This window comes from Eretmochelys imbricata, chromosome 1 (genome assembly GCF_965152235.1).
Source record: "Eretmochelys imbricata isolate rEreImb1 chromosome 1, rEreImb1.hap1, whole genome shotgun sequence".
Taxonomy (NCBI): domain Eukaryota; kingdom Metazoa; phylum Chordata; order Testudines; family Cheloniidae; genus Eretmochelys; species Eretmochelys imbricata.
In genome coordinates, this window is record NC_135572.1 from 154059440 (window position 1) to 154081051 (window position 21612).

Here is a 21612-nt window from a genome sequence, read left to right on the forward strand (position 1 = left end):
AAGTAAGGCAATACCATACACATACTCAAGATCCTCTAAATTATAAATGTCACACCTCCTACTTTGGCCTCAGTCAGATTTGTCATCAGTTAATTTATTAGAACATGAAATAATGTAAGTGAAAGAACGTATCCCAGGCGTACTCATGATTCTACTGAGAACCTGTCTGTAATACATCCCTTGACCCTGACCTATCAAAGTGTACTGTGAGCGAGTTCCACTCCACTCCTCACATGAAATCCTCTGGCACACCAGACTGGCATAGCAGTTTCCAAAGTCCTGGTCAATGCACAGTACCAAAAGTGGCTGCACAGTGTATAAAAGCTTCCTTTGTCACTCTAGTCATTTTTCAGTAACATTCTGCAGCGCGTACATAGCATGGACTGGTTGTGGAAACCACACTGGTTGTCTCTCAGTTTTGGGTGAGACAATATTTCAGTCAGTTCAGTAGTATGAGCATAAACCCTTTCCCTGGGACTGACAGTAGTACTGTTCCTCTATAATTTGAGCAAGATGATCACTCTCCATTTTTTTAAAAAGGGATGATGCAGTCCCTTATCCAATCTTCTGGAACGTGACCTGTTCCCCATACTTTTAAGACAGCTCTATGAAGCCAGTGAACTAAATTCAGACCTCCACTCTTTAGCAATTCTGATGAAATTTTCTCACTACCAGGCGCTTTATCATTTTGTAACTGTTTGACTGCAAGCATCACTTCCTCTGATATCACTGGTCTATTTTCCACTGGATTCATTTTTGGATTAACTTGTGAGTTTACATCTTGGAGGGGATCTGTTCATTAATTCACAGAAATGTTCATCCAATGCTTAAGTTGTGCATCAACAGCCTGGCAGAATTCTTAGTTTTTGTCCTTAACTGGCAGAAATTGTGAGAATGGATGCCCAATTAGCATCTTCAGAGTCTCAAATACACATTTCTGGTTATGTCTTTCAGAGACGTCTTCCATCATACTATTTCGCCATTGATTACGGTCATTCCAACAGGCCCTCTTGGCTGCTTATTCAAGACATTTATTTTCTTCTACTGCCCATTCTCTCCTTTTTTCACTGACTCAACTCTGAGCTTGTTCTGCATCTATTCTGCACCACACTTCTTTTTCCTCTGCCGCAGCTAGATGGTCTCATCCGTAATCCAGCGTTGCTTTTTCAGTCTTCTTTGTCCCAGCTGTCCTCCAGCAATCTCTATGATAGAGTCCTGAAATAAAGTCTACTCTTCCTCTGGCAGGGACAGCTAGTCATCCGCTATAGAATATTTGTTGGAAATCTCTACTTCATAACTATTAGCAATCATCTAATCATGAAGCATATCAACACTGAAGTGTTTCTATGCAACTGATACCCATCTCTGAAACTTTATTAAACAGAACATCATTGTTTCTATTAGGAGTCGATCAGATTCCAGAGCAAGGTCAGCACTACTAAACACATGTACATCCCACATGACTTTAATCAAGGGCTTCCAAACTACAATGTGAGCCAAGGTTGCAGTTTGTCACCCAATGGATATCAGAATGTATTCTTATGGCAATTCTTGTGCTGGAACCAGGCAGCCATTAAAACTAGTCCATCTGTGAAAGCAAATTCTGTAGATGCACACTACTATGTGATCTCAGACTCACAGACTTTTAGGTCAGAAGGGACCATCATGATCATCTAGTCTGACCTCCTGCACATTGCAGGCCACACAGCCTCACCCACCCACTACTATAATAGACCCCTAACCTCTGGCTGAGTTACTGAAGTGCTCAAATCATGATCTAAAGACTTCAAGTTACAGACAATCCACCATTTACACTGGTTTAACCCTGCACGGGACCCGTGCCCCGTGCTCTCTTCTATGCAGCGCTGTGATCCCAGGACCAGTTCATATCTAGTTCTGTTATGGCCAGTTCTTGCATTCACATCTCCTTAAGGCTTAAATGACAATACGAAGTTGGGAAGACGTCCTAGTTACGCCACCTAACATGACACAAAAAGTATCTTTTTCAGCATCAAGCCTTGCATCATGTGGCACATATGTGCTAATAACTACCTCACATCCTATTTTCAACCTGAAAATGGCAGCTATTATGCGTGGAGAATAAGCCTGACAAGCCAGTTGTGCAGGTTGCGCCCTCAGGGACAAAACCAGAGCAACTGCAATGTGTCCATCAGCTGTATCACAGGCAAGCAGCAATCAAAAGTTCTGACCACTATGAGTCGGAGTTGTGCTCTCAATATTCAAATTCCACCATGTCTCCTGCACACCACATATATCAACATTCAGTCATTTTCCCACAGCTCTTAATGATTGAACATTCCACAATCCCATCTTCAGATACTGACATTGCTGAAGACGTAGACAGACGTTCTTTATAGCAGGCATTTTCCCTCCTCCCGCATCACCATCATATAGTCCAACTCTTTTACATATCACAGAATAGATGAATCTTGGAGCTTAGTGCTGTTGTGAGTAGCAGATGAAACTGCCAAAGCAGATGAAGCAGGTGAAACCACTGAAGTTTTATGTCCATTTTTTCCAACGTTGTCTGGGCTTGGAACCAGCACTAGGAATATGGAACCCAGTGGTGTGGTTCCAGACCACATGGATTTTGTGCAGGAGTAATACAGCAGTGAGCCACAGACACACCGAGATTCTTGTAAAACAAAGCTCCATTAGAAACAAATTCACTTTTATGCCTAAAAGTTAGATATTTTGAAATGTGTACAAAAGCTTTTGTGGCCTGCAGCCAATAAGTGAAATAGCCCTGGATTTTACTGTGCATATATTCATATTAAAGGATACATTCAAAATAATGAAAAATAGACTTGCCTGTATAAGAGTTCTATAACAAAATTAATTGAGGGGAATGTGTTAACTTTTGTTGTATTTAACTTTGCCAACTTTCAAGTCAAATCTCAAGCACCCAGAAGGTTTTAGAAAATGTTTAATCTAGCTCAGACAATTTCCTGTACTCCCTTACTAGACCACCCCATTTTCTGAAATGTTGCCAAATCGTCTTACTTACTTGATGGCTCCAGCTTGCTATTCTTTCACAACTTCTTGTGTCCTCTAACCTCCACTCTTAAACTGTTGTGTGTTCCTTAATATAGGCCAGAAAGAGGAACCTCCTAGAATACTCTGTAAAAGCCTGATTAAACAAACCACTAGCAATAGCCACCAGTTGTCACACAAGGTGTATCTGCTAAAGAATTGCACCAGCATAATAGCATGACAGTCTGATTAGACTGGTGCAAGTCTGTCAGTGTAGTGTATCCACACTAGCCATCCTGTTTCAGGTAAACACAATGCAGCATGGCCACCCACAGCTCTCCCTGCCATCACTGTAGGCCTGTGAATTGTTGCATCTATCCCATAATGCTTGGCAAAGCTCCCTTGAGCATGTGCATAGTGTCTGGTTCAGTAGTCCTTATTTGCACTTGTTCACATTCGTGGTTTTTTCCAATGGATCCTTTGAATGGTTCTGTCCTGTCCTGTACCAGAAGCCACGCATGTGCTGTGACAGACAGAGGCTACACCCGTCTACCTCACACTTTTAGCGCAGATACTCTGGTGAAGAACCACTTGTCTGGCCTGTGAGCCACTGCAGGTCTGGGATATATGATGAGGAGCACTACTCTTTTGGGTAGTGGGGGTCAAGGAGGGAAGGGGCCTGGTTTCATTCTTTTTGCTCTTTTAATCAGTAATTCTTATCATTGTGTTTGGTTTGCTGTTGTTTGTTTTGCAGCTAAATTAAAAGCTTCCTTCCTTCCCCCTCCCCTCCGATCCTTCCTATTAGCCCAGGTAGGTCCGCTTAACTCCCCAGGTGTGTTACCACCCATTTGTCATCCCAAGTCTCCCCTGCATTGCATGTGGGCTGGAAGAAACGGGGAGAGTTCTGGAAGGCGGGACTCCCTCCAAACATGGGCCTGGCTCACTCCCCTCTTTGGAGCTTAGAAGGAATCACCAGAGGGGAGGAGGGATAGCTCAGTGGCTTGAGCATTGGCCTGCTAAACCCTTGAGGGGGCCATTTAGGGATCTGGGGCAAAAATGGGGGATTGGTCCTGCTTTGAGCAGGGGATTGGACTAGATGATCTCCGGAGGCCCCTTCCAACCTTGATATTCTATGATTCTATGGAAGGGCAGTTGGTTCAGCTGCAAACCAAACTAAAAACCTGAAAACACACCTTTACAATTAAAAGAATTACTGAAAAGATGAATTAAAAGAATGAAATTAAGGCCCATACCTCTGCAATCCCTAGCCTCCCTTCATCATAGCAGGGCTCCAGGCTCAGAGCCAGTGCAGCAGGGTGTCCAGTGACCCTCTACCAAGGTGTCCGCAGAGGGTGTAACTCCTGCCCTGCCTGGCACATTCACAGCTCCTCATGCAGAACAGAAATAAGCACTGAACCAGTGCAGTTTGCACCAGTTCATTCCCCAGTACAGGCAGGAAATGGTGCATTTCTATAGTGAGATGCAGCCAGAGGAGGACAATGGCAAGGCGGGGTCCTAATGGTGAGCTGCCCTGCGGGGGCAAGGAGGCCACTGGCAGCATGTGGATTTGTGGCCTCATATTCAAATACTCAAAATCCATAGATTTCCCTTTGGAGCTAAGGACACATGCACTATAAGATGACCACACCCCCGCCTCTTCCATTCATCAGCAAACCTCTCCCCTGAAAAGGCTGGTAGATTGGATTTGCAAAGCCTTGTGGGGTTTTTTAAATGTTTATTTTCTCATTCTGCACAAAATTTGCATGAAAGGAGATTAGCAGATCTATACTTTATGAATATAAATATAAATAGGCTTGGCAGAATTCAAGTTTCTGTTTTCATCATTTTGAAAGAGTATATTGCTGTTTATTTGTGAGCATTTTTTCAATTTTTATTGATACACATTTTCATAATTGTGAGAAATTATCAAGAAGGTCAGACAATAATTATTTAATGACAGAAGCTGTTGAGATTTAAAAAGTTGAAGCTTTATAACCATTAAAACACAAACTGTCAACATTGCATGTCAAAAGATACAAAATAAATGTCCTTCCTTCAACCTCTGATAAGCAGCATTATTCTTCTTTTTGCCCAGCTCTAAATTTTGATCATTATTGGCTGAAATGTTTTTTCATTGGTTTGTATGTTGTATGTGCGGTGAAATAGATGTTTATTAGCATTTACCAGTAAAAATTTAATCCTTCCCAGCCTATTTATAAAGCATGTTTGGATGAAGGCTATGGTAGACGATATTACTGTATTATTACTAATCAAGCTATGAGATATCTTTAAAAGAAATTAGGATATTTAATAAATAAGGAACTACCTTCCTCCTTTAGTGGATTAAGGTGCACTATTCACGAGGTTTCCACATTGATACTACATAATCATAGTCTAAGTCATTTAATGCCTATCCCTAGTTTGTAAATAAATCTGATTTTAATTACATGGATTTTTGATTTAGGTATTTGTATTTGATCAGTCAACAATGTTGCAAAACTGATGGCATGGTAAATAAGACACTTCATCCATTGTATGTGTTCCTAACGCTCCCATCCCGAGGAGCCACATGTGAACGTTCTTTTTTTAACTTCACGGTATCCAGAAAACCCTAAGCCCATCCCCAGTTCCCGCTTCTGACTTCAGAAAACAGTCTAAATTGTATTCGCACAAAGAACAGGAGGACTTGTGGCACCTTAGAGACTAGCAAATTTATTTGGGCATAAGCTTCAGCTCACTTCATCGGACGCATTTAGCCGACTAACCAACTTATTTGAGAATAAGCTTTCATGAGCTGCAGCTCACTTCATCGGATGCTGTAGCTCACGAAAGCTTATGCTCAAATAAATTGGTTAGTCTCTAAGGTGCCACAAGTCCTCCTGTTCTTTTTGTGACTACAGACTAACACGGCTGCTACTCTGAAACCTAAAATGTACAGTGAAGTGCTAATGTGGACCTGTTTACAATAGCATTATTGTCAACTTTTACTTTCACAGGTCTTGTATATCATGCCAGCCCACAGAGATATGTGTAAAATGCACTGTTAAAATGAATACCTGGAATCTGTAGCTGTTGCCTTGAAGTTACCGGGGATACATCATTAAACCTGTAGCACTGGGGTTAGGATTTGTGGACTCTGTCTGCTATGGTTAGTAACTCTAAGAGTCTACATTTTAAGGTTAGTACCAGGAAATCAACTCTCCTGGTGTCATGGGGTTAAACAAATACCTGATAAGTAAATTTATTTGACAGGTTTATTTCTTTTACAGAGAGGCCTGGCACTGGAGGAGTCTTCACTGTGTATTTTAAAAGTATATCTTCCATGTTCACTCACAGAAACCGACTGAGATGCTGAATCACTTTGGGGGTTTGAGTGAATAGTGACAAAAAAGGTGAAGAATTAAGATAAGTAATAAACTAGCCCTTTTTTGTGATTAAATAATAACTATTGGGCAGGGACTATCTTTTGCACTATGGCAGCAGTGCCTAACACACTTTGGGTGTTTCTGAAGTATCAGTAATAATATTGCAAATGTTGTGCTGCAACACACCATAACCTTGTTAAAAAGCAACTTGCCCCTCAAAACTCCACTGAATTTATATATATATATTACACACACACACACACACCTGGAAAGGGCGGATTAGTGTGTTTTAGCCATGAACACTCATCTCAGAAGTAAGCCCTTGCTGGAACTGGGCTTTTTTCGGGGCGCAGTCTTGTTTCGTTTTCATTGAAACTCCTTATATATTCTGGAAATAATGAAAATATGAACATTTCAACAGCCTGATGCCCAAATGGGTAGATTTTCTCTACTTCAAACAGCAGTTGTGTGCTATGAAATAACCTTGGTGACAGATAAACTGTTTTGTCTACATCAAGATAAGATCTGTTCTGAATCGCCAGTGTCTCCCAAATAACACACCCTTTCCTTTTCTGTGCTTTCCAGCACCAACAATCACTGCTTGCCTCGAGGAAGGGCATTTACTTTGAAAATAACAATGTGCCTTTATAATGCATTGTATTGACATCTATTTATTGACTTTGCTAATCAAACTTACTTTTAAGGCTTTGAAAGCAATGATAATCAAAGGCCCTTTGTTCTCTGGACACAGCTGCCATTTCAGTCACTGCAGAGACTGCAGGCCTTGCACCACTGCAGCTCTGACAATTTACACCAGCTCAAGCCCCTGCAACACTCAATGTCTAGAGTCACTTGTGACATGGTTCTGTTTTGGTCCCTTGGTGTTGACAATGGCCATCCCCTGGTAAATTGCCTTTAATGGTGAGGAAAACGACATGAAGCCAGCTAGTGTTTGATGTCACGGGTGAAGTGGCTGTGCTTAACTCTATCCCTAGAGTTAAGGATGTGAATTTTGAAATGGTTCTAATAACATCCAGGGTGAGGCTGAACTGTAGTTGTAGTTCTCCACCATGATGAGTAGGTTAATGAGACCAGCTGACAACTTGCCAACTCCACCTACATAAAGAACTCAAATAAGACCCCCCCACACCACAATTTACCAGGAACTTAGAGATATCATCAAATCCTTCCCCAAACAACTGGAAGAGAAACTCTACAAACTCATTCCCCACGAACCCACCCCAGGGACTTTCTACATGCTTCCCAAGATACACAAACAAGGGAACCCAGGCTGACCCATCATATCAGCCATGACACTCTTACTGAAGGAATATCAGGACTCATAGAAATCATCCTCAAACCACTCACCACACAAAGGGTCAGTTTCCCCAGGACACAACTGACTTCCTCCACAAACTCCTCAACATTAACAACCTCCCTCAGAACACCAGCCACACCACCATGAATGTCACCTCCCTATACACCGACATCCCTCACAATGACGGCATAGCTGCCAGCTTCAAATATTTACAAGACAATGGACAATCTTCAGATATCCACCCCAAACACATCACCAAACTCATCCATTTCATCCTCACCCACAACAATTTTACATTCAAGAACAAACACTTTGTCCAAACCCTAGGAACAGCCATGGGTACTAAGATGGCTCCCCAATATGCCAACCTCTTCATAGGCCACCTTGAAGAAGAATCTCTGGACAAATGCACCATAAAACCAATGATCTACCTGAGATACGTGGATGATATTTTTATCTTCTGGATGGACGGCTTAAACGCTCTCATAAATTTCCACCACAATCAGCTCCACAATGGAGCCCTACAAACAACTGTATAAAAGAAACCCACAGATCACCACATCTACCTGGATAGATTCAGTAACCACCCCAAGCACACCGAGAAATCTGTGATCTACAGCCAGCCACTCAGAGACCATACCACAGAATATGCTTCGAGCAGAAAGTCTGGGATATACACCTTAACACATGTAAAACTGTCTTCACCAAACAAGGGCACGCCACCAGAGAAGTAGATCACACCATGGAACGGGCCACTCAAATACCCTGAGAGAACCCTGCTTCAACACAGAAATAAAACCTTTTCCGATTGCATACCCCTAGTTGTCTCCTATCACCCCACACTGGAACCCCCACGGAGTAGCATCAAACAACTACCTACCCAATGGGGGCCCCATCCTGAAATAAATCTTTCCTGAATCCCCTCCTCTGGCCTTCAAACAATCCTCCCCCCTAACCTCTCCAAGCTCATCCTCAGAGGCAAGCTGCACACAGCCCAGGATGCACCAACTCATAAATGCACCAGCTCCTGCCAGAACAACAGATGCGAAACCTGCAGACATCTTTCCACTGCTACAACAGCCCCCACAACACACCTTTCAGGACCCATGAGTCCTACACATACCTGTCACAACATGTAGGGTACCGCATCCAGTGCACCAAATGCCCCAATAACAACTATGTGGGTAAAACCAGACAATCACAACGCTCTTGAATGAACTCACAGTAAAATGATAAAAGACAAAAACCCTCTGGCCTGTCTTTGAACACTAGTCACAATGCGATCACGCTATATCTGACCCATTATTCCTCAGCCTCAAAGGAAACCTGCACAGCATTTTTGAAAGATGAACCTGTGAGTTTGAATTCATAACTTTGCTAGACACTAGAAATCATGGGCTGCACATGGACACTGGATTTATGGCTTATTACAACAATCTGTCATCCCAACCCCTACTTTTTGTCCTAGAATTTCAGTGGTGTTAAGGGGCCCCTCTACCTTGAATGGGCTCTTAGGCTATGTGCTAACTACTTACACTAAACAATCTGCTACGCCTTGCATATAGCTGTGACACTGTCTTGAAGAAGAGCTGTGTGTGGCTCAGAAGTTTGTCTCTCTCACCAACAGAAGGTGATCCAGTAAAACATATTACTGCCTGGATCTTTGTTTCTCTAATATCCTGGGACTGACACAGCTCCGACGCCACTGCATACTGTAATCACATAAGGCAGTGTCAATCATCTGCTGAAACCTTGCGGCTGTATCTACAAACTCATCACTGGCATTGTGACTGAGAAGAATAAATAAAATATGAATAACTCAAAGCCTCACTTTGGTTCAATTTTTGTACTTTACTGTACAATGTCCTGTGGTAATATGACCAAGGGCAATATAGGAGAGGTGAAGTGGTACGCGTAGCTGTGATCTTGGACCTAGCCATTGGTGGACCAAGTGTTGAGAAGCAGGATTTTGGGGGCTAAACACAAACGTATTTGGAACTGATAATCTCAGGGCGGGGGGAGGGAGGGAAAGGGGTGTCATGTGATGTCTCAAACAGTTTAAAGCCAGGTTTATGTCTTTGTAGTGTTATAGTGATTTCCAGCCACTGATCTCAATGCAAACCGTCATCATCACCATTTTACAGAAGGGGTATCGGCAGGACAGAGATGTTACATGATTTGCCCAAGATCACACAACAAATCTGTGGCAAAGTTAGGCTTAGCAACTAGGTCTCCTGACTCCCAACGCCATGCTCTATCAATAAAAACATAGATGCCCTTTACCTAGACTATTTAAGAGCTATTCAAGACTAAGCCAGACTATTTAAGAGCCTCATCTTTTGAGCATTCTAGCTATGGAGTTACATTTGCATAGTATATTTGCCAAGGGTTATTAATGTTGATGAGTTGTTAAATAATCTGCCCTTTTCATTTCAGAAGGCTCTCAGGACAGGCCTTCATGTAAATTGTACATCAACAACGGTTTTACGGCACACAGGCACAGGGCTTTCATTACAGAAATGTCTACAGCTACAAACACTGAACTGTAGCTCTGACACCGTGAGTGTCTGGTCCCTGTGTTGACTAGCTCTACATCGACACCCACAGTACATTAAAATGGCTCCAACCAAGGAGCCCAGGAATCAGCCCTTAGAACCACTGACACGGAACAGTCCCGAGGAAGAGCTCTGTGTCAGCTCGAAAGCTTGTCTCTCACCAACAGAAGTTGGTCCAATAAAAGCTATTACCTCACCCACCTTGTCTTTCTAATAAACACGCTGGAATTCCTACCTCTACTGGAGAAAAACCTTACAGATTAGATGAAGATAAAACCATCCGCACTTGAAAACAGAATTATTCTCCTTTAGAGAAAGAGCATGGAGATGTAAAGGTTGAAAATGTTCTTTAAAACTGTCCCACCTTGCACCATGCCCCCAGGGATACAACCTCTGAGGGAATGCCTGCACTACAGCAGCATCCTAGACACTTCCTACATAGATGGAAGGGTTTTTTTCCATCAGCATAGTTAATCCACGTCTCTGAAAGGTGGTAGCTAGATCAATGAAAGCATTCTTCCATTGCCCTGGCCTCATCTACACTGCAGGTTAGGTTAACCCAAATAGAGTGATTAGTATGTACAATTTTTCACAGCCCTGAGTGATGTAGCTAAATAGATCTAATTTTTAAGTGTAGGGGAGACCTGAGATTACAGTTCTAGTATATGTTCTTCACAGAGGGTGAAACTACATCCCACCATGGCCATAAAGTCCTTGGGTATCTTGAGATTAGTCAGCAATAGAAAACCTCAAACTTGAAAGATTTGGGAGTGCAGACTGGGCTTGGTTTCATGTCCAAAAGAGACTTCACTTCAGCCTTTGACCTGTGACCGGTACAAAAATGGTGGGGGCTAAGTCAGAGGGCACCAGAAAAAGGAAGAGCTGTAGGGACCACTTTCCAGTCGAATAGTTGGATAGCTCTGCAAAATCATCTGGAAATTCTAAAGAGAGAAAAACAACATGTGACAATTGAGCAGAACTTTGCAGTAACCGATGTGTTCCCATGTGCCCAGTAATATTCATTACCTTATCAAAGTCACAAAGCCAGAAAGAAACTCAAATACAGGTTTAATGAGGCAATGGTGAATTTAGAGTTAGTGGGGCCCTGTGCTCAGCTTCATTTTTGGGGCCCCTCCTTGGGACCTATCCAAGAAAAAGAACATTCTCTCATCTCTCCCCAGCCCCCGTTTTTCATTCTTTTTTTCTTCATCCTCCTCCTATAAGTAATAGCAAATAAATTAAAATAAAGTGAGGTACCTCGATTGTTCTTGTAGTCTAACTTATTTTTCCACAGACCACTTGAAAATCGCAGAGGGTCTCGCTGGACCACTTAATGATCTTTCCAAATATTGTCTGTACCTTTAGCTAATGATTGTAAAGCACTTTGGATAAGAGTGCTTGATAAAAACAATGTAAAAAGACACTGGGGTACGGGGTCTGGCCAGGAGTTAGCATGCAGGAGGGGGCTCAGGACTGGGGGTTGGGGTGTGGAGCACTTACCTGGGGCAGCTCCCATTTGGTGTGAGGGATGCAGGTTGGGATGGGGGGGTGCAGGAGTCAGGGAGCTGGGGGTGTGGGCTGGGGTCTTCGGGATGCTCCCACCTCTCTGCCCAGAGTGGCTCACGGCAGAGGGCGGGGAGGGTATGTGTAGGGGGTATGTGGGGGCCCTGCCTTTGCTCTGCCCTGCCCCGATTCCTTCCCCAAGGCCCAGCCCCCGCTTCTTCTCTGCCTCCTTTCCGAGCGCGCTATGACCCCGCTCCTCCCTCTCCCTCTCCCTCCCAGAGTGACCTGAGCACTGGCAAACAGCTGTTCGGCAGTGGAAGTGTGGGGAGGGAACGTGGCATGCTCTGGGGAGGAGGCGGGGAGCTTGGCTGTCGGTGGGGGCAGAGCCTGCAGCAGGAGCCCCAGGACCAAGCTTCTGTCCCTGCAGCTGCCCGGCCCTGGGGCCTCCTGTCATTGGGGGGGCCCATGCCAGGGCACCCTGTGTTTTACTGTAAATCCGCCTCTGTAATGAGGTATTTAAGAGGGATTTCAATATGCACTGGGGCAATGAAGGAACCATCCCATCACCCTCATTTCTCAACCTCAGCTGAGTCAATTTTGTTCTTCTTTCTCTGCTTCTAAAATGCTGGCCATGCTCAGGGGAAAAGAAAGCTCGTGTTTTTCTGTGTTTAAATCGGCCCACAGACAAAAAAAGTGTAAGTAAGCTGAAAGTGACTACCACAGATTACTAGCTGATGAACCACAATACAACTATTCAATACGTAGCCCTTCATACGCATCCCATCTCCTCTCCCCCAGCATGGGCCAGTAGAGTTCAAGTGGCTATTGAATTTCTGAGTTTTTAAATTGATTTTCTGCAGAGCATAAAATAATAGTGGTGCTTTAATAGCATATTCTTTGCACATGGGCATTTTCCCTTATTTCGCTCACCGTCCCTGCTTGGCATGTTATCAATGGTCAGGGATGAACCACAATTACCCAGCGCCCTGTGAGTTAGACGGGACACTGCAGTTAGCACCATCTCCCCAGTCCTGACTGGTGTATAGGCCTAAGATCCTACCTTTGGCTGAACCTGAATTTCTGAATGGCCAGCCACTCTAAAATGCAGAGCTTTATTTTACACTGAATACATTGCCACCACCATAATGGTGGTCTAGTCATATGTACCGCTCTCCCTGTGTGGGACTGACTTAACAGAACACTAGTAAATGTCAACAGGTTCCATGGGGGGAGTGCCTGACTGCAGAGATACGGGTGAGTGGTGCAGGTCCCTGCATAGCTGTGAGTGAAACGGTTCCCCATGCCAGCAAAGGACAGGCTATGGTGAAGCGAGAGTAAGGGTATGTCTACACTATGGAATTAGGTCGAATTTATAGAAGTCGTTTTTTTAGAAATCGGTTTTATACATTCAAGTGTGTGTGTCCCCACAGAAAATGCTCTAAGTGCATTAAGCGCATTAACTCGGCGGAGTGCTTCCACAGTACCGAGGCTAGAGTCAACTTCCGGAGCGTTGCACTGTGGGTAGCTATCCCACAGTTCCCGCAGTCTCCGCTGCCCACTGGAATTCTGGGTTGAGATCCCAATGCCTGATGGGGCTAAAACATTGTCGCGGGTGGTTCTGGGTACATATCGTCAGGCCCCCGTTCCCTCCCTCCCTCCCTCCATGAAAGCAAGGGCAGACAATTGTTTCACGCCTTTTTTCCTGAGTTACCTATGCAGACGCCATACCACGGCAAGCATGGAGCCCGCTCAGGTAACCGTCACCCTATGTCTCCTGGGTGCTGGCAGACACGATACGGCATTGCTACACAGTAGCAGCAACCCATTGCCTTCTGGTAGCAGACGGTGCAATACGACTGGTAGCCGTCATTGTCATGTCCAAGGTGCTCCTGGCCACATCTGCTGGGAGCGCCTGGGCAGACATGGGCGCAGGGACTAAATTTGGAGTGACTTGACCAGGTCATTCTCTTTAGTCCTGCAGTCAGTCCTATTGAACCACCTTATGGTGAGCAGGCAGGCGATATGGATTGCTAGCACTCATACTGTACCATCTTCTGCCAGGCAGGCAAGAGATGAGGATGGCTAGCAGTCATATTGCACCATCTTCTGCCGATCAGGCAAGAGATGAGGATGGCTAGCAGTTGTATTGCACCATCTTCTGCCGAGCAGCCATGAGATGTGGATGGCATGCAGTCCTTCTGCACCGTCTGCTGCTAGCCAAAGATGTAAAAGATAGATGGAGTGGATCAAAACAAGAAATAGACCAGATTTGTTTTGTACTCATTTCCTTCCCCCCTCCCCCCGCCGTCTAAGGGACTCATTCCTCTAGGTCACACTGCAGTCACTCACAGAGAAGGTGCAGCAAGGTAAATCTAGCCATGTATCAATCAGAGGCCAGACTAACCTCCTTGTTCCAATAAGAACAATAACTTAGGTGCACCATTTCATAGAATCATAGAATATCAGGGTTGGAAGGGACCCCAGAAGGTCATCTAGTCCAACCCCCTGCTCGAAGCAGGACCAATTCCCAGTTAAATCATCCCAGCCAGGGCTTTGTCAAGCCTGACCTTAAAAACCTCTAAGGAAGGAGATTCTACCACCTCCCTAGGTAACGCATTCCAGTGTTTCACCACCCTCTTAGTGAAAAAGTTTTTCCTAATATCCAATCTAAACCTCCCCCACTGCAACTTGAGACCATTACTCCTCGTTCTGTCATCTGCTACCATTGAGAACAGTCTAGAGCCATCCTCTTTGGAACCCCCTTTCAGGTAGTTGAAAGCAGCTATCAAATCCCCCCTCATTCTTCTCTTCTGCAGGCTAAACAATCCCAGCTCCCTCAGCCTCTCCTCATAAGTCATGTGTTCTAGACCCCTAATCATTTTTGTTGCCCTTCGCTGGACTCTCTCCAATTTATCCACATCCTTCTTGTAGTGTGGGGCCCAAAACTGGACACAGTACTCCAGATGAGGCCTCACCAATGTCGAATAGAGGGGAATGATCACGTCCCTCGATCTGCTCGCTATGCCCCTACTTATACATCCCAAAATGCCATTGGCCTTCTTGGCAACAAGGGCACACTGCTGACTCATATCCAGCTTCTCGTCCACTGTCACCCCTAGGTCCTTTTCCGCAGAACTGCTGCCTAGCCATTCGGTCCCTAGTCTGTAGCGGTGCATTGGATTCTTCCATCCTAAGTGCAGGACCCTGCACTTATCCTTATTGAACCTCATCAGATTTCTTTTGGCCCAATCCTCCAATTTGTCTAGGTCCTTCTGCAGCCTATCCCTCCCCTCCAGCGTATCTACCACTCCTCCCAGTTTAGTATCATCCGCAAATTTGCTGAGAGTGCAATCCACACCATCCTCCAGATCATTGATGAAGATATTGAACAAAACCGGCCCCAGGACCGACCCTTGGGGCACTCCACTTGATACCGGCTGCCAACTAGACATGGAGCCATTGATCACTACCCGTTGAGCCCGACAATCTAGCCAGCTTTCTACCCACCTTATAGTGCATTCATCCAGCCCATACTTCCTTAACTTGCTGACAAGAATACTGTGGGAGACCGTGTCAAAAGCTTTGCTAAAGTCAAGAAACGATACATCCACTGCTTTCCCTTCATCCACAGAACCAGTAATCTCATCATAAAAGGTGATTAGATTAGTCAGGCATGACCTTCCCTTGGTGAATCCACGCTGGCTGTTCCTGATCACTTTCCTCTCATGCAAGTGCTTCAGGATTGATTCTTTGAGGACCTGCTCCATGATTTTTCCAGGGACTGAGGTGAGGCTGACTGGCCTGTAGTTCCCAGGATCCTCCTTCTTCCCTTTTTTAAAGATTGGCACTACATTAGCCTTTTTCCAGTCAGGACTTCCCCGGTTCGCCACAAGTTTTCAAAGATAATGGCCAATGGCTCTGCAATCACAGCCGCCAATTCCTTCAGCACTCTCGGATGCAACTCGTCCGGCCCCATGGACTTGTGCACATCCAGCTTTTCTAAATAGTCCCTAACCACCTCTATCTCCACAGAGGGCTGGCCATCTCTTCCCCATTTTGTGATGCCCAGCGCAGCAGTCTGGGAGCTGACCTTGTTAGTGAAAACAGAGGCAAAAAAAGCATTGAGTACATTAGCTTTTTCCACATCCTCTGTCACTAGGTTGCCTCCCTCATTCAGAAAGGGGCCCACACTTTCCTTGGCTTTCTTCTTGTTGCCAACATACCTGAAGAAACCCTTCTTGTTACTCTTAACATCTCTTGCTAGCTGCAGCTCCAGGTGCGATTTGGCCCTCCTGATATGATTCCTACATGCCTGAGCAATATTTTCCAATATTTCTTATTAGAACCCTCCGTGAAGTCCTGCCTGAAATGCTCCTTGATGTAAAGCCACCCCCTTTGTTGATTTTAACTCCCTGAAGCCAACCCTTTAAGCCATGTCATCAGTCACCCCTCCCTCCATCAGAGCAACGGCAGACAATCGTTCCGCGCCTTTTTTCTTATGTGCGGACGCCATACCAAGGCAAGCATGGAGGCCGCTCAGCTCACTTTGGCAATTAGGAGCACATTAAACATCACACGCATTATCCAGCAGTATATGCGGCACCAGAACCTGGCAGAGCGATACCGGGCTAGGAGGCGACGTCAGCGCAGTCACGTGAGTGATCAGGACATGGACACAGATTTCTCTGAAAGCATGGGCCCTGGCAATGCATGCATCCTGGTGCTAACGGGGCAGGTTCATGCTGTGGAACACCGATTCTGGGCTCAGGAAACAAGCACAGACTGGTGGGACCGCATAGTGTTGCAGGTCTGGGATGATTCCCAGTGTCTGCGAAACTTTCGCGTGCGTAAGGGCACTTTCATGGAACTTTGTGACTTGCTTTCCCCTGCCCTGAAGCGCATGAATACCAAGATGAGAGCAGCCCTCACAGTTGAGAAGCGAGTGGCGATAGCCCTGTGGAAGCGTGCAACGCCAGACAGCTACCGGTCCGTTGGGAATCAATTTGGAATGGGCAAATCTACTGTGGGGGCTGCTGTGATGCAAGTAGCCCACGCAATCAAAGATCTGCTGATATCAAGGGTAGTGACCCTGGGAAATGGGCAGGTCATAGTGGATGGCTTTGCTGCAATGGGATTCCCTAACTGTGGTGGGGCCATAGACAGAACCCATATCCCTATCTTGGCACCGGAGCCCCAAGCCGGCGAGTACATAAACAGCAAAGGGGTACTTTTCAATAGTGCTGCAAGCTCTGGTGGATCACAAGGGACGTTTCACCAACATCAACGTGGGATGGCCGGGAAAGGTACATGACGCTCACATCTTCAGGAACTCTGGTCTGTTTCAAAAGCTGCAGGAAGGGACTTTATTCCCAGACCAGAAAATAACTGTTGGGGACGTTGAAATGCCTATATGTATCCTTGGGGACCCAGCCTACCCCTTAATGCCATGGCTCATGAAGCCGTACACAGGCAGCCTGGACAGTAGTCAGGAGCTGTTCAACTACAGGCTGAGCAAGTGCAGAATGGTGGTAGAATGTGCATTTGGATGTTTAAAGGCACGCTGGCGCAGTTTACTGACTCACTTAGACCTCAGCGAAACCAATATTCCCACTGTTATTACTGCTTGCTGTGTGCTCCACAATATCTGTGAGAGTAAGGGGGAGACGTTTATGGCGGGGTGGGAGGTTGAGGCAAATCGCCTGGCTGCTGGTTACACGCAGCCAGACACCAGGGCGGTTAGAAGAGCACAGAAGGGCGCGGTACGCATCAGAGAAGCTTTGAAAACCAGTTTCATGACTGGCCAGGCTACGGTGTGAAAGTTCTCTTTGTTTCTCCTTGATGAAACCCCCTGCCTCTTGGTTCACTCTACTTCCCTGCAAGCTAACCACCCTCCCCTCCTCCCTTTAATCATTGCTTGCAGAGGCAATAAAGTCATTGTTGCTTCACATTCATGCATTCTTTATTCATTCATCACACAAATAGGGGGACGACTACCAAGGTAGCCCAGGAGGGGTGGTGGAGGAGGGAAGGAAAATGCCACACAGCACTTTAAAAGTTTACAACTTTAAAATTTATTGAATGCCAGCCCTCTTTTCTTTGGGCAATCCTCTGTGGCGGAGTGGCTGGTTGGCCGGTGGCCCCCCCGACCGCGTTCTTGGGCGTCTGGGTGTGGAGGCTATGGAACTTGGGGAGGAGGGCAGTTGGTTACACAGGGGCTGTAGTGGCAGTCTGTGCTCCAGCTGCCTTTGCTGCAGCTCAACCATACACTGGAGCATACTGGTTTGGTCCTCCAGCAGCCTCAGCATTGAATCCTGCCTCCTCTCATCACGCTGCCGCCACATTTGAGCTTCAGCCCTGTCTTCAGCCCGCCACTTACTCTCTTCAGCCCGCCACCTCTTCTCCCGGTCATTTTGTGCTTTCCTGCACTCTGACATTATTTGCCTCCACACATTCGTCTGTGCTCTGTCAGTGTGGGAGGACAGCATGAGCTCAGAGAACATTTCATCACGAGTGCGTTTTTTTTTTCTTTCTAATCTTCACTAGCCTCTGGGAAGGAGAAGATCCTGTGATCATTGAAACACATGCAGCTGGTGGAGAAAAAAAAAGGGACAGCGGTATTTAAAAAGACACATTTTATAAAACAGTGGCTACAGTCTTTCAGGTTAAACCTTGCTGTTAACATTGCATACATAGCACATGTGCTTTCGTTACAAGGTCGCATTTTGCCTCCCCCTCAATCCTTCCCCCTCCCCATGGCTAACAGCGGGGAACATTTCTGTTCAGCCGCAGGCAAACAGCTCAGCAGGAACGGGCTCCTCTGAATGTCCCCGGAAGAAAAGCACCCTATTTCAACCAGGAGACCATGAATGATATCTCACTCTCCTGAGGATAACACAGAGATAAAGAACGGATGTTGGTTGAACGCCAGCAAACATACACTGCAATGCTTTGTTGTACAATGATTCCCGAGTACGTGTTACTGGCCTGGAGTGGTAAAGTGTCCTACCATGAAGGACGCAATAAGGCTGCCCTCCCCAGAAACCTTTTGCAAAGGCTTTGTGAGTACATCCAAGAGAGGCACGAATGCCAGGGCAAATTAATCCTTTCACATGCTTGCTTTTAAACCATGTATAGTATTTTAAAAGGTACACTCACCAGAGGTCCCTCCTCCGCCTACCGGGTCCAGGAAGCAGCCTTGGGTAGGTTCAGGGTGTACTGGCTCCAGGTCCAGGGTGAGAAACAGTTCCCAGCTGTCGGGAAAACCGGTTTCTCCGCTTGCTTGCTGTGAGCTATCTACAACCTAATCATCATCATCTTCGTCCCCAAAACCTGCTTCCATGTTGCCTCCATCTCCATTGAAGGAGTCAAACAACACAGCTGGGGTAGTGGTGGCTGAACCCCCTAAAATGGCACGCAGCTCATCATAGAAGTGGCATGTTTGGGGCTCTGACCCAGAGCGGCCGTTCGCCCCTCTGGTTTTCTGGTAGGCTTGCCTCAGCTCCTTAAGTTTCACGCGGCACTGCTTTGGATCCCTGTTATGGCCTCTGTCCTTCATGCCCTGGGAGATTTTGACAAAGGTTTTGGCATTTCGAAAACTGGAACGGAGTTCTGATAGCACGGATTCCTCTCCCCATACAGCGATCAGATCCCATACCTCCCGTTCGGTCCATGCTGGAGCTCTTTTGCGATTCTGGGACTCCATCATGGTCACCTCTGCTGATGAGCTCTGCATGGTCACCTGCAGCTTGCCACGCTGGCCAAACAGGAAATGAGATTCAAAAGTTCGCAGTTCTTTTCCTGTCTACCTGGCCAGTGCATCTGAGTTGAGACTGCTGTCCAGAGCGGTCACAGTGGAACACTCTGGGATAGCTCCCGGCGGCCAATACCATCGAATTGTGTCCACAGTACCCCAAATTCGACCCGGCAAGGCCGATTCAAGTGCTAATCCACTTGTCAGGGGTGGAGTACGGAAATCGATTTTAAGAGCCCGTTAAGTTGAAATAAAAGGGCTTCATCGTGTGGACAGGTGCAGGTTTACATCAATTTAACGCTGCTAAATTCAACCTAAAGTCCTAGTGTAGACCAGGGCTTAGATGAAACTGTGGAAACACACAGTGCCTGCTGAGCCAGTCAGTTCAGTGGTGAGTAGCTTCTCATCAGCGGCGCTGCATGCTGCAGTCAGGCTCCTGGATGGGTGTATCTTTCTCTCTCCATTTTAAAAACAAACACCACACTGAACATCTGTGAGAACCCTGACAATTGTTTGACAAGCGAGATGGACATGTTACACTTCTCTTCCTCTGCCCTCCCAGCACTGATGTATATTTTAACCACCCTGGACAGGGCAAAAGCAATACCAAACTTTTGATAGTAAGTTCAGTTTGCTTGTCTGAACCATACAGTCCAGTAGCAACTAATCTGCCTATTGCTCACCCTACTGTTGAAGAAATTCTGCTGTACTCTTGCTGATGTTGCCTGTATAATATTCATTAGCCAAAGTTAAAAGGTATAAATTGATTCTTGTATTAAATAGATATTCCTGTTCAATTATTGACAATTTTGTGAATGGCTTAGTATTTCCGTTATTCTGAATTTTTAATATTACATTGTTTTATAAATGCATATTTACTTTAAAAAAACCACACACAACTGCATCTATTAACATATTTAAGAGAAAAATAAACCATCCAGGCTGGTGTAATGTACTGTGTAGCATTACTTTGGGTGCTTCCTAAGCTAGGAAAATCTTGTTTAATAATAATTTCCTCATGAATATGTAAATCTGCATCAGTGCAATACTTCACTTCTGTCACTATTAATGAGTTGCAAATTAATGTGACAACAAAAGGAAAATCTATTTAGTGGCAGAACTGTACTGCATACCTGGTGAAAGAGAGCAGCCGATTCCCATCACTTCAATCTCATGGAGTGTGTGTGTGGGGGGAAAGTTAACATCTAGACTAACACCATACTACACTATTTACCCAACTGTGAGTTAACACTTGTATAGCACTTTTCATCATTTTCAGAGCCCTTTACAAAGCATTATCATTCCCATTTTACAGATCAGGGAAACTGAGGCACAGACATTGCTGGGAGGAGAACAAAGAAATGTACCATGTAGAATGAGGTAAGAACTGTAGCCGTATAAAGCATCAGAAGTAGCAAAAGGTTTCTAAGAGACTTCTGAGTGAAATCAAAGTTGAAAGGCAATACTTCTTGTACCAGTTCATCATGGTTGTTACTTGCAAGAAGATACAATCTCTCCACTCTGCAGTCAAAGTGAACCAGTTTGGAAAACAAAACTAGCATGATTAACCTAGGAGTGAACATATACACACACACACACACAAACACACTGAGAAGCATTACATGCAACAATTCTTTTAGATCTGTTGGGGTGTTTTTCATCACCTAATGAGCCAACCTAATCTCATGGTGTGTGTCCGGTCTGATTCCTCCCCGAAGCAGGTGTATCTCCAGAATATGTAGAAATGAAATAGTGTAAATACAAATCTGTTCCCATAAAATATCAAATATTATATCAACATATTTGTGGCATCAAATCTTTTACCATAAATTCCCCTTTTCTGCCTGTGAATCAACACCGACGTAAAAAGATAGTGCTCACAGACATAATTTTAAACAGACACTTTTAAAAACTACTTTACATTGTACAAGTTAAAAATAGTAATGCCTTCAGTTTTCTTTTATAAACTGAAATAATCTGAGTGTTTAAAGACTGTTTCATCAAGTATTACAGAATCTGTAGGGGACTAGAGCTACTGCTGTCTATATTTACCTTACTCTGACTTGCTGATCAGTTCACATTAATGCTTAGTCCACAGATCAGTCCTCAAGTACATCTTGTGCTTGG